At 40.0% G+C, this 14,151-nt stretch overlaps 1 protein-coding gene across 1 annotated transcript in view; it reads left to right on the top strand.

The window, feature by feature from the left end:
- The window catches only part of LOC122801629 (septin-11-like), a gene marked incomplete in the record, with an annotated part of 1,221,166 nt that overhangs the window by 551,000 nt on the left and 656,015 nt on the right, over positions 1-14,151 (top strand).

Below are 14,151 nucleotides of genomic sequence, written 5' to 3'. Positions count from 1 at the left end.
CTCATACTTCAGGAGTTTAAAAGTGTGCATGTATTTGAAATGTGTTGCATTTCATTCCAGTTTACAGGTTGGGGTATTACTGTTTTTTATGGTTTAATTTATACAAGAGATTCAGATAACATCATTCCATCTTCTTAATGGTGATAGATTGGATATTTTTTGCATTAATTCATATCACATAAGTTTAGCCTCTGTAGTTAGTGTTTCATTTCCTTAACTGGTTTATGCAAACTCGGTAATATGCTGATCTTCTCCTCTGGGGACCTATGGTTATTTTCTACCTTTTTAACCTTCCAAATTAATCCATTCACATCTTTAAGATGCTGTTTTCTTGGCATTGCAGTCATGATGAGGAGTAGAAACTCTTGTTTCTGTGTACCCTGATCTGAATGGTCACATCAGTTATTGTTACCAGTACATAACATGACTAACATAGGTATTCTTCCTGTTTTCTTATTGTATCTTAAGAATTGAGATCATGTCTACCAACCTGCAGAGAAGAGCTGTTTCCTACAACAGCTCTGTCTAGGGCTGTGTGGTTTAACATGAAGTTAATCCAGAACAAGCTTTGTATCTTATCAAACTTTCTCCGTATTGTTGTCCTTATGTTCATTGCAAAGTCTTTATAGACTGAAAAATTTGAATCATACTTGGTCAGTGCACTGCAAAATGATCTGTCTGCTGTCCAGTCCATTATATTGGGTCATTTCTACAAAATTTCCCTTATCTTCTCAGTGACTTTGTGCATGAGCACTTAGATGGTTAGGGTCAGGCACATGAACTTGCGTTTTGAACTTCATGTACGTGGGCATTCTTGGATGAGATCTTTCAGCTGGGTGCTGTTAGTAAAGATTCTGCTCAGATCAGGCTTGGGATCCCACCATATTTATTCATAGGTTCTTACTAAGCCTTTGGCCAAGGAAACCATCAACCATCAGCCATGTCACCCAGTATTGGTGGGAGATTAATAATATCCTTGAAGTATATTATCTCCATGTAGGGAAAAACATTTGCAGTCAGCCATTTAGACTACTCCACTTGACATGTAAGGGTAGCCTATTCCAGAAATGTTCAGTACCTGTCAATACCTCATGTTACTGATAATGGAGTGGTGTAGGGTTTGTCTCTGGAGCAAAGGTTTGCTTTACCACTGGGTGTTTTTGGTAATGTGTGTGTGGGGTTCATAGCACATATACTCCAAGATCACCCATAAGGAGCCTGTACAAAAATGAGAAGAGGAGTTTAGAGTACCTAGATCCAAGAGCTTTTTGTTATGGTCTCTTCAGTTGTTTTAGGTGTTTTGTAAGCTAAATACTGAAGAAGGCATTGTATTCAGTGATGAGCTTAATAAGGGAAGAATAAAGTAGGGCTATAACATCTCTGAACCATAACGAGATATCTCAGAGGTTAAGTTCTGCAAAGTAGAAGTGCTTTCTAACCATGACAGAAATGTGGTAATTTCAGGAAGGGAAGTATGAAGGGGAATTGGGGGGGGGGGCAGAGGAGGTGGTTAGTAGGGGTGAAGTTGGAAGGAAATTTGTAAGAATATTAATATTTTGGGTTGGTGAAAGAAGTCCTGTAAGATCAGTTCAGTATAGAATTGTTGGTTACTGCTAACCTTAGTATAGTTAATCCTCCCACAAAGACCCTCTCCTCCTATAAAACAACTTCAAATTCTATAGTCAAACCAACTTGCCTATAGAAGTGGTCCCCTCTGCCAAACTTCTTGGCATTACTGTAGATGAACACCTCAAGTTTGATATTCATATTCAACAAAATATTAAGAAAACCCACCAAAAGCTAGGTATGTTGTATAGGAATTAATCACTTTCTCTCCAACTCTACCAGGCAGACTCTGGCCTCAACTTATCTTCTTCCTTCCTTATTATATGGAGCCCCTCTCCTAACCAACCTGTCCTCCTCTATCACCTCTAATCTAGAAAACTGCTACAACAAAATCTCTAAATTTGCCTCTAAATCTAAAAATACCACCCATCACTGCCTTAACCCCACAATCCCTGAATTGGCTTGAACTCCCAAACTACCTAGACTATCTCCATCTCACTACTGCATATAGATTCATATTTCACCCACCAAAATGTCTCACTCTAACATCCTTCCCCCTTATACACCCAACAGAGCTCTCAGATCTGAAAATCAGAACTTAATTACTATCCATAAACCTAAACGTCCTGCTGGCCAACTTCTCCTCTCTTACTCACTAGGCAAAAAATGGAATTCCCTTCCCTCCACACTAAGAACCATACCAAACTCAGAAAACGTCAAAACCCAGCTATTCAAACACCTGTCCACTAAATGGAAATGTACCTGCCTTCACCCAACCTAATCAAAGGGGGTTATCTCTCTGGTTCCCAAGCTCTACAGCTCTCAGTTATCTTCCTAAGCTCTCAACAATATCTATAGCTTTTCTCTAAGCTCTCAACAACTCTTACAGCTATCCTCACACAGCCCAACCTTGTAAATATTGTAAATAGCATTCTACTGTTGATGTGTGTATGTAAAGCGTATTTACATTTTCTTAAAAGGTTTGTATGTAAACTGTTTCCACACCTAACACATATCTGTTTTCCTCAAATGAAACTGTATGATCCCTACCTTCAAGCTTAATGAATTTGTTAACTATGCATGATATTGAATGCATTTCTGAGTAACTATTCTACATAATATTATCTTTAATATAAACTATCAGTTGTATCTAAATTGTATAATGCATCATGGAGCTTTGCTCCCCGGGCATCCACTGAAAATGGGTCAATTCAGCCCAGTGGACTTCCCCAGTAGTCAAACTGCAAACAAATAAACAAGACATTGTAGTTGATCTTGCATTTCCTAATGGTGTAATTTGGAGACCTAGTTAATGTTCTTAAGTCCCCTTTGTAATGATGAACTGCAGATCTTTTTAAATGACTGGGAGCTTTTCCCTTTTGTTGATATGGGAATTTCCCCATATAGAGATGACTTTTAAACTTTCCATTACACTGGCACCAGATTGGTGTGGATGCCTTAGTACATCTTAGAGCAAAATTCAGTAGAATAGACAGCTGCCTTTATGGACAGGTATTACATCCATGATTATCAATAAGATCTGTAAATGTTAAGTAATTAATTTTTGAGTACGTTTTGAAAGTAAATTAGTTTTTTGTGCCAAGTTTTCAGGATGAAAGTCACAGGTGGTCAGGTTTAACTATGACTAAGCAACAGTCAGGGTGGTGCAATTGGGAATACACTGGAGAGGACAAGATCTAAATAATTAATACCTGTGATGGGCAGGGGAAATAGTGTGGTCAAGTTTATTGGTATTTATGAAGTCCAGACATTTCTGGAAATAGTTGTTGGTAGTATAAGGTTTGCCAGTTTGTGTGGTAGTATAAGGTTTGCCAGTTTGTGTGGATAGATGTCACCCATAAAAAAAGATAATGTGGTTCAATTGTTAATTACTCTGAAGGCCCCTTAGATGAGGTTCTGTAGTTGACTATAATGCAAGAATTTTAGTGATTGTTATTAGGGATTTAGCTATTCCAGATTTATGTCATGTGTAATATCTGGTGAGAGATGATGTGGGTTCAGAGAGTGTGTGTGTGTGTGTGTGTGTGTGTGTGTGTGTGTGTGTGTGTGTGTGTGTGTGTGTGTGTCTACTTAAAATGCTTGAAGTTGCAGAACATCGAACCATACATGATCAAGGATGAGATGATCGATGTTCTACAACATCGAACATGAAAGTAGACTAAATTAAAAATAGATAAAAGCTCTGGTTATAAGGTTTTTGCAGGGGGCAAGCCCCCCTACACACCATTACCCCCTGCTACTTAAATATATCAACTCCACGATCACACTACAGTGAGAATGGTAAATTTCCCATTCCATGCTTTTCTCATCACTATAGTGCAATCTTGGAGTTTGTATATTTTAGTAGCAGGGTGTGTGTGTGGGGGGCTTGCCCCCCTGCAGAAACATGAAATAAGAAGTTTTCACTATGAGTTTGATATAGCAGAAATTTGGTCTTCTGGTCCTCTATCAGAGGTTCGATGTTCTGCAATTTCAATACTCTGAAGAGGACCCTTATATATGCGTGTCTGTATATGTATGTGTATATATATATATATATATATATATATATATATATATATATATATATATGTTCATAGGTAAGTACTAGGCTGTCTGCCAGAGGCATCTGTAAGCCTAGCCAGAATGTGTTGGTGTTAGAAAAATATGCATTTATGTATATGTTTAATGCTTATTAGAAGCTAAAAGGGTTAACACATTTTCATTCTATTTTATATACAGCTTAATTCTGTATGAAATTATAAGATGCTTTTTGAAACTGCAGTATGCTTTCTGAAACTTGCAAAGATGCCCCCTGACTAGGTAATTGCTAGCACAGCAAAATTCATGTTTATGCCTTTTGGAAATGTACATGAGAAGCAGGTGATTATCTGCTAGGTCAGGAAATGAATGAATAGAACAATACTGTTTTCTATAATATGATTGAATATGAACAATCAGCCTTGTTCGTGTTATGAGAACATGCAGAGCTGCAGAAAAGAAGAGATACATCAAACAAAGACTGCTTGAAGAATCTGTACTTGCTTTGTGCTCGAATTAGCCATAATACCTTGAATGGTAACATAATATAGTGGGAAGCTGTATCTAACCGGTGGTCGCCAAGGCCACGTTGTTTTTCTTAGGAAGTTTTTCATAAAATTGATAGTGCAAGCAGAAAATCATGGACAAACAGCTGCTATGAAATGATGATGTTAGAACTTGTGATCTGTTACGTCAGCTTGGTAGGCAATGTCTTATTAGAAAGTGTATAAAAATGGACTTACTTCCTGTTTTTAGTTAGACAAACTCTGTATTAACACGTTTTTCTCTCCTTGCTGCAAGATTAAAGTGCCTTAACCTGAACCTGCCGTGTATTGATCTTTTTGAAGTTTAATTTTTCCTTTGACAGATTGGTCCTTCGGACCGGAAACTCTCGCTCTAGCTCAGGTTAGATGGGCCTGGTGGCATGAAACCGTACGGGGAAGAGGCCACATCGGTTCTTCTGCTCTGAAAGACCTTCGACTGAATTATCTTTCAAAAGAGGCCAGCCACTGTTTCTGATCTGCGATTGGAGGATGAGTCTAATGTACCATCAGTGAGACGATCAATCACGGAGGCTCAGGTAAGGAGGAATTTACCTTTTCTTTGTTTCAGATCAGGGACTTATTTGTTTTTGTCAGGCAGATTTTTATAAATCAGGGACAAAAAAGATTGCTGTCTTGTCATAGATCAGGGAAACAGGATAGGTAGGCAGTTATTCTAGATAAACTGTGAAAAAGAGAAATTGTGGTACCACGTGATAAGAAGGGTTACGTAACATTTTCTAACTAATCTAAGACAACATGGGAAATAAGTGCACAAAAAGATCCCGAGATCCGTCGTTAACTGAAGACGCGAAATATATGCAATTACAACGTGCCGACAATGTTAGGTATTATACGAAATGGGTTAATAAATATAAATTCGATGACAAATTAGACAAACCTTCACTTATCAAACTTGTCAAACAGCTTAAAACAGATGCAAAAGGTCAGGTAAAAAAGCAACGCCAATTAGGCATTCCTCAGGCACACAGGTGGCTTGAGGAAGCAAACCGCAGGGAACAAAAGAATAAAAATTCAAAAACAATGTTTTTAGATAAAGAAGACAATAACTTGGTAATAGTATCGGCCCCTCCACCCCCTCCACTTCCCTTACCAGAATATGAAGCGAGTGGACAAGCAGATCCACCTCCGCTATACCCAACTGTCCCTGCGAAATCAAAACCGTTTGTCAGAGATCCTGTCGAGACTAGGTCTCGAACACGCAAAACAAGAGGGGATATAGAGTTATATTAAATGAATGGAAATTCATGGGCTATGAGCGAAGAAGAGATATGTCCACTCATAGAAGTGCCAAATCCTCAGGCAGGACAGGAAGGGCAGGACCCAACTATCCTAGTATATAGACCGTGGACACCGGAAGACATCCGGAAAGCCACAGAGGGAATTCCCCATCCAAAAGTTAATTTTAGAAAATTCTTAGAAGACTTACAGGGCATGAGGTTAAGTTACCATTTAAATTGAGAGGAAGTAGAGAAAAGTAGTCAGACAAATCGTAGGTCCAGATTGGCACATGATCAGTGGCAACTGGAATCCCCGTGACGCAGAACATAGGCCACTCCCACATAGTAACGCAGAACTGGATAACAGAGTGAAAGGTCTGACAGACCGAATCTCTGAGAAATGGAAGCCTAGGGCTGACTGGACTTGCATTAATCAATGCATCCAACAAGAAGGTGAAACTGTTGATAGATATTATGCCAGATTATTAGAGTGTTTTAATAACCATTGTGGAATGCAGGTACCTGAAGACCAAACACATGATTCCCCATATGAGCAGCAACTAAAGAATGCATTTTTGAAGGGTAGTATTGCACCCATAAGTAGTTTTATCACAAAGCACATGGTAGATCACCGTACAAGTAGATTACAGTCATTACTTGAATATGCGAGACATGCTGAAAGGCATTTCAATAGCAAAAAGAAAAAGCAAACCCAAGTATTTGCAGTAGAAGACTGAGCGGAAGTCTTTGTAGTACAGTCCGGGAAGAAGGGAAAGAAAAATGCCCAGGGAAACAAACAATCTGATAAGCGATCAGAGGAGTTTGAAGAGAGAAAGAAAAGGGGTGAATGTTTTAAATGCAGGAAAAAGGGACATTTGGCAAGGGATTGCAAGCAAAATAAGAAGGTAGCCACGGAAGATAAGGAGGGTAGTCAGGAATCACTAGAAAGAAATGACCAAGGAAAGACAAATGTAAATGTGATAGAGGGAGCAGAGGATGTGATAGAAGAAATAGAGGATGTGCAAGAAATCACAGATAATGAAGAAAATGAAATTTTGGATTTAGCATTATTGAGCCTAGAGCTCTACTTAGCAGACACAAAACCAGAAGTTACACTCCTGGTAGAAGGGAGGGAAGTTAAATTTCTGTGCGACTCAGGGGCATCGCGAACCCTGATACATCCTTCCAAACTACCAGAAAATTCAGAGTCACTTGATTATATACTAGTGAAAGCAGCTAATGGGCACCTGTATTGGGAGCCATTCTCCCATAACATAGCAATAACTGACCCTGTTTCAGGGATGACCCAGAAGAGCAAAATTGTTGTTTCTGCAAAATGCCCAGTGAACCTATTGGGCAAAGACCTTATGCAGATATTTGGCATAGCAATAGTTCCAACCATGCAGGGTATGGAAGCACAGCGACAAATGGATACTTTTGTAGTGCAACCAGAGGGTGAAACATTTTATTGGTACAGCCAGGACTTGGTTACGACTGGTCCAGGGGCAATAACAGAAGAGCTGATGAACGTAGCCATCAGTAAATCCCTCTCCCTTGACACTGATAAACAACATTTGTTGCATTGTACTCTATATTACTGTAGCACACCAGGACCTGATAAAGAATATGAGCAAGAACTGTTCAAAAATCATGCTAACAGATTAGTATTGCGTAATCTGTACTGGGACACAGAAGGGAACAGTGTAGTTAGCTGTTCATTGCCCCAGGAATTCCTAGCGCTTTATAAATCTAATCGACTACCACATGTCAGTTTAACTAAAAACAAGAATGTAAAGTGGGCAGACCTAGGAGAAAAAGTCACAAGGTGGGAAAAACAGACAGAATTAGAACCATCAGAACAGGGAGTACAAAAGCAGAAGTTGAATTGGATAACACAGACTCACCCAGCTGTACACTTGCAGGCAAGTGAGGACAGCTGAGTAGTACTCTTACTAGAGGAAGAAGAAAAATCCTTACGAGGCATACCAGAAACTTTCTGGTCAACAGGAAAATCAGATGTAGGACTTATTCATACAGCAGGACCAGTTACTATCACGCTAAAATCAGCATTTAGACCACAGAAGAGACAATACCCCTTAAGAAAAGATGCAGAGATAGGAATCAAACCTATAATAGCAGCTTTACTTAAGGAAGGAGTACTGGTAGAATCTCCTGATTCACCATGTAACACACCCTTATTTCCTGTTAGAAAAGCAAATGGAGAATGGCGTATGATCCAAGATTTACAAGCTGTAAATGACGCAGTAATACCTAGAGCACCTACGGTGCCAGATCCACACACTTTATTGAATGATTTAAAACCTCAACAGAAGTCTTTTTCTGTGGTAGATATTAGCAATGCGTTTTTCTCAATACCGATACACCCTGACAGCCAACATTGGTTTGCATTTACATTTCAGGGGAAAAGGTATACATATACATGACTACCACAGGGATATTGTGAGAGCCCGACAATATTCGCACAGGAGTCTGTGATCAGGTGCACTTTTATGTTTAAATTGAACGCATGTGTGCATCCTCCGTGTACAGGTCTTGAAGCTGTAACTATGCACATGAGTATATGAGATTTAGTTGTATACACATATAATTTATACATATTTCATTGTCTCTCTGTATGTATATATATATATATATATATATATATATATATATATACATATATATATATACACACACACACACACACACACACACACACACACACACACACACGAGTATATGAGACTTAGTTGTATACATATATATTTTATACAATCTTTCTTTGTCTCTCCATGTACATATACATGCATACATACACACACACATATGAGTATGTGAGACTTGGTTGCATACATATATAATTTATACAATCTTTGTCTCTCCGTGTACATATATATATACACACATGAGTATATGAGACTTGCCCCTAGATTTAATAAAATCCATGTAGGCATACTGTAGCAGCCTATATGGAATGTTACCATGTCAATGTACACTGTTCCCCCTTGGCAGCACACCATGCATATTAAACATGGCACGTTGCAGAGGGAGAACCATGGGACAGGTTTATTGAATCATTGTAGATGCTAACTGTGTCCACAGTTGAGTAACACACCTCCTGCAAGTATAGCAATGTAATTTTTTTCATTTTATAAAAACAAGTTTGATCAGCACAGAACAAACCACAGCACTGATAAATGGCACTGAGACACCAGACATCTAAAAATAGAAAACAGATGTATTTAATTATTTATTTAAATGTCAAGTTTAAGCATAGATGAGTGGGTTTGCACAGTGTGGTGCTTAGCAGTGCCTAACGGTAGCTCAGAGGTATATGTAAATGTATAGCAGCATTCCACATATCCATGTAGCTAGTTGGGTAGAGGTATGGCTTTATGTGCAGCAGGTGCAGGGTTTGAATACCTCGAGGGGATATTAAGGATTTATTTTCCAAATGCAAATTATACTAATTATTTTTAAATCCTGATCTGCTGAGCTCAGCTAAGTTCTGCTAAGAAGTGCTAAGTCTTGCTAAGCACTGCTTAAACAAGATATGTTTTAGCTCTGCCTGGCAGTGCTTGGCACCACTGGGCTTTGCTTAGCTGGTTTGCGCACTGCTAAGTGCTGCTAAGCACTGTCAGTTTAAGCACTGCTCAGTTGAGCTGAGCTGGTTTGTGTAGACACACCACATTTTTAAATATTGACCAATGGTGTTTAAGAGTGGGAAAACAGGCTATATTAAGCCCAATAAATCCATTGCAGTTCTGATGGTGCAATGGCAGGGGTTAATAGATGCTTTGCACTTTTGTGCACAGCTTTGGGGCATTCAGATGTCCAGGGTCATGGCTGGACTTCTTGTAAAAACAATGAGGATGGCTGATGCGGGAGGTTACCAGAGCTCAGAGTGCAAGGGAGGCCTGAGACCAGCTGACAAAGGACCTCACCAGTGCAGCTGGTATCCCCCTCACTGTTGAGCAGTGTCATCACCACCATCATGACCTGAAAAGATGGAAGGGGGCTCTCTTGGACACTTGGGTCCAAGAATTCCAGGCTGGGAATGTCCCACAAGTATGTATGTACCATTACCTGTGTTTCACCAATATCTAATCTTGAATCTATTCTAAAATGGTATGCATAATGGTATCCTTCTCTCCCAGCAGCTGCACAGTAGAGGGTTCACAACATCGAGGAGCATGCCAGGTGCTTGGCCAGGTTGCACCATGAGATGAGTACAGATGTATTTTGCTACCTATAATCAAATAAGCAAGAAAGAGTAAAGCAATAACTGTGATTAGGTATGTACAGTAAAGATTGTATTACAGTGAATGTGGACTTACACCTGGACTGCAAGATGTGCAGACTGCCAACTGCAGTGCCATAAGCAGGGAAGACTAAAGCATTAATTATAATAAACTATTATATGCAATAAAATGTAGTAGTGAAATAACAGTGGAATTACAGCTGTGTTGCAACACCTGCATAATGACAACTGTTGTCCAATAAAAAACATGAAATTATATCAGTAACTGATTGAAGGTTTCTTTAATAAAGTCTGTTGTGTAATGACTGTGGAAGTATGGCTGTTTTGCAAAAAATTAATTATGACAACTGTTGTGCAATAATAACAAAATAATATCTGTACCTGCATGAAGGTATGTCTAATAAAGTCTGTTATGCAATAGGGCTGTTTTGCAAGAAATCAATTATTACAAGTGTTCTGCAATAAAATCGAAATAGTATCAGTACCTGCATGAAGGTATGTCTAATAAAGTCAGCTATGCAATAAAGCGACGTTCAAAGTTGTTTTGTAAGAAATCAGTTATGACAACAGGTCTGCAACAACATGGAGTAATAGCAATAACACCAAGGTAAATTGTGTACAGCAGGATTGTCTTGTTTTCACCAGTGCATGCCAGCTGCAAGCGTTCAGGCTGTGAGGCATGGTGCTGCAGTCAGGTATAACAGTGTACTAGTTGTATGCTGCTGACTTCACACAGATATTTCAACACACTAACAACGTAATGTGTACACCTGAATTGATATATACACTACCTAGTATCTCTGCCATGCCTGAATGTCATGCATGTGTGTTCAACTGTCATTGCAGACAAGTATAAAACTGTATCACTATTATCAGGTCATATTCTGGTATCAGATGAGCTCTAGGCAAATATCAGTCAGTCAGTAAATCAGCAGTGACTCGGTAGCTAAATTTACTAAATGCTGTGTATGAAGTACATTTTTGCCACACACAGACCAGGGTTAGAATCCAGTGCTATGTAGATATATATTTACTTATTTGACATTTGTTTACTGAAAAAATCCAACTGGGCCACAAAGAACCCATTTTCAGTGGAGAGAAAAAGTTAAACAAAAGATAAACTGTAGTAATATAAACAACAATGTTCACTTGACAGTATCAAAAATAATAATTTCTCCTAATCAGTATAATTACAGTATTTTTACATGCAGTGACTATGTTACTCATGGCAAAAATATTGTAGATGATCATAAGGAAAATATGTAGTAGTAGAGAGGAGTTCAGAAAAGAAATATGTTAGGGGTGTATTAGTACAGAGAGAAGAAGGGAAGCAGAAGAAGAGAAAATAGTATATCATGTTAGTCAGACAGAGCTACGAGAATGAAAGAGAATGAGAGAGAAGAGGTTAAAGAAAAGGGATTAAAGTGGGCAGAGTTAATAGTATGAATGGAGGAATAGTGCCTTTTCAAATTCTAAACCTACCACCCTAGAAAACAAAAATGGGAAGAAACTGAGGGTAATGCTGCTCAATGCCAGAAGTCTAAATCTCATAATGCATGCACTCGAGGCCCTTCTCAGTATGGAGAACATCGATGTATGTGCTGTAACTGAAACCTGGTTCAAGGCTCCTGAGAGCACCCGGCACTATTAGGTTTTACCTCATATCATGCCGGCCCCAACCCCAGACCACACCACAAAAGGAGGGTGTATCCATATTCATAAAGGATACCAACACCTCCAGGTTGGTGTGCCATCGCAGCCGGAAACCATCCAGGTGCTAACCATAGGCAAAACTGTCTCTACAATTGTAGCATGCTACAGGCCACCCTCTCAAACTCAGGAACCCCACACAGCCTTCCTGAAGACACTGGAGGGTATAAATGTATCTCCAAACACCATCATATTGGGTGACTTGAATATAGACTGGGAACATTACTCAAACCCTAACTCTAGCCCAGCGGTTCCTGGAGTTCATAAATTCAAATGCCATGGAACAGAGAGGAGAAAATATACTAGATCTCATTATCAAACATGGGGACAAAATGCTCCACACGAAGTATATCCCTCATTGGTGAGATCTGATCATAAACTAATCTCACTGGAAATCCACATCCGCCCCACCCCAAACAAAAAGACCACAGTGAAAAACTTCTCTAAAGCAAACTTCACACTACTCAAGACTGGTGTGGTATCCTTCAAGGCCCCTGAGCCAGTGGAAACCACAACCCAAGCTCGGACGCCCTTACAAATGCCTTCTATGAACACCTCCAGGACTGCATGGATCAGGCAATCCCAAATAAAACCAAGACTCTTTCCACAAAGGGCAAGTCTGGTGGACCATTAACAAACTTTACAATAAGAGGAGAAAGCTATTACATGATAGAACAAAATCCATAAAGGGAAGTCAACCCTGATCATTATTAGTAAAAAATACGAGCACTCATAAAATCAACTAAGGCCAATTTTGAGAGAAAATTGCCATGGATTCAAAGGACAATCATAAAGGAACCTGGGTGGAAACTCTTGCCAACATACTGGCAGACAGGTTCAGTGCAAACCCCCTCTCCCCAAAGGAGATAACACAGCATCAATGGGACGGATGGTGTGCTAAAATGAGAAATAAAATCCGACATAAGGCAGATGTTGGGGACTTGCAGACATTGGACGACTTCTTGAAACAGTCACCAAGGCCATTGATGAGGAAAGGCAGTTCATACAGCCTACCTTGACCTTGCAAAGGCTTTCACACAATACCCACTCGGGTGTTGTAGAAAAACTACCAGCTTAAATGTAAACCCATATGTCACAAGATGGGTAAGGACAGAACCCACAGGGTTAGAGTTATGTCAGACTCAAGCAGTCACAAGTGGTGTCCCACACCAGGGTCGTCCCTTGGCCCCCTATATTCGGCATCTACTTCAGAAGTACAGGCCAACATGGGAGGACTTTGGCTGACAAAGTTTGCAGGCGACTGCAAACTGGGTGCCATAGTGGACACGGATATCCTTCAGAAGGGACTCACGGAAACAGATAGCTGGTGCCAGAGCCATGGCCTGAAGTTAAATGCCAAAAAAAACAAGGTAACCCCAAGCTACCATATAGGTGGCAATCCACTAAGCACAGAAGAGGTTATCAGGGACCTGGGGACCCAGGTTGACAGTGGCCTTTCTTTTGACACTCACATTGCTAAAGTGGTTAGAAAGACCTTCTACATTGCCCACCTGATCATGAAGGGATTCACATCCAGATCTAGTGAGGTCATTGTTCCCTGTACTCTTCACTTATCAGACCAATGATGAGTACAATGCCCCATTCGGGATGTATCTCACCCGACATCTGCAGCAATTGGAGAGACCCCAAAAGTTCCTCACCAAAACGATAAAGGGACTCCAAAATCTGTCATATGCTGCCAGATTGAAGAAACTCCAGCTCTATTCAGTCTCATACCGTCTGCTCAGAGGTGACATGTGCCTGACATACAAGGCCATGTCCAACCCGGAATTAATGGACATGCTCCACCTCAAAAAATCCAAATCCACCAAAACCACTAGAGCAAGCGACTTAAACCTTAGCATGGATATAAATAGGACGTGCTGGAGGGATAGATTTATCACTCAGAGACTCCCTATGCTGTGGAATAAAATCCCGGTCCATGTGAGGCAGAGCACCTCGCTGGCTCTGTTCAATCGAAATCTTGACCTAAGGATGGGAGATCATAATCATCTCTGTGTCACTGCTGGACAGAGGCACAACAAACTAATAAATGCCTTAGGGCAGATAGCCTAGTATAAACCTATGAACCTATGAACCTATAAATGGCAAGTAACCTAGCGGGATGTATCCCACCGAGAGGCAGCCAGATTTTACTTTACGTAGACGACATTCTGCTGGCAGCCCCCACCCAGCAAGAATGCAGAGAAGATATCATAGCACTACTACAATTTTTAGCCATTCAAGGACACAAGGTAAATAAAAACAAGCTGCAGCTTTGGAAAAAGCA

This window comes from Protopterus annectens, chromosome 5.part0 (genome assembly GCF_019279795.1).
Source record: "Protopterus annectens isolate FY-2018-M chromosome 5.part0, PAN1.0, whole genome shotgun sequence".
NCBI classification, from domain to species: Eukaryota; Metazoa; Chordata; order Ceratodontiformes; family Protopteridae; genus Protopterus; species Protopterus annectens.
Note: the sequence above shows the minus strand (reverse complement) of the source record. Positions and strands in the feature narration are given on the sequence as shown.